Consider the following 841-nt stretch of genomic DNA (forward strand, 5'->3'; position numbering starts at 1 on the left):
GGCTAACTCTTAACTTTTATAAAGAATATCTCTTTGGATTTGAGACTTTAGTCTTTGCAACTTTACAGATCTTCTTTATGCACCAAGAGCTTGTAACACTACAAAGAGAAAGGAAAAAATGAAATCGCATCATATGACCCCTTTAAAAAAAAACATCTAAATCCTGCTGAATAAAATATGCAGACTTTAAGTTAATATCAATGCGCTTTAAAAGGCTAGAAGTTTTCCTAATAATTAACAATGGATTGCTCTACAAAATATAGACATGCCTGATCTGACTTACTGCCTAATACATATATAATAATCTTGCTCACTATCATCCACTGAATCAAATATCACTTATAGGCACTTCATTTACATTTACATTTAGTCATTTTGCAGACGCTTTTATCCAAAGTGACATACAATTGGGGGATACATAAAGCGATTCTTCTTAAAGAGGCAAACAGATACAGGAAGTGCCTGTAATACCAAGTTTCTAGACATTGTTCAAATAAGTACAAGCTAGAAAGAGAAGGAATAAATAGAGATAGGTTCTGTGAAAGAAACAATGATATCTGGTTGAAAACAACTCTTTCGAGGGTTTTCACTATGAATGGAAGGAGAGAGACAGGTCTGTAGCTATCTGTAAGTGACGTGTTTAATGTAGGTTTTTTGAGCAGTGGGGTTATCCGAGCCTGCTTGAATAAAGTGGGGAAAATGCCTGTGAGGAGAGATGTGTTGATTATGTGTGTGAGTGCTGGTAAAAGTGTAGGAGAGATTGCTTGGAGGAGGTGTGAGGGGATTGGGTCCAGAGGGCATGTTGTAGGATGGCTGGAGAGGAGAAGTTTTGATACTTCTG

General features: G+C 36.7%; 1 protein-coding gene across 1 annotated transcript in view; it reads left to right on the forward strand.

Annotated features, from left to right (window-relative positions):
• The window catches only part of LOC107731998 (uncharacterized), a 14033-nt gene that overhangs the window by 8494 nt on the left and 4698 nt on the right, over window positions 1-841 (forward strand). The window lies entirely within an intron of this gene.

This window comes from Sinocyclocheilus rhinocerous, unplaced genomic scaffold (genome assembly GCF_001515625.1).
Source record: "Sinocyclocheilus rhinocerous isolate Xijiao unplaced genomic scaffold, SAMN03320098_v1.1 scaffold489, whole genome shotgun sequence".
Classification (NCBI taxonomy): Eukaryota; Metazoa; Chordata; class Actinopteri; order Cypriniformes; family Cyprinidae; genus Sinocyclocheilus; species Sinocyclocheilus rhinocerous.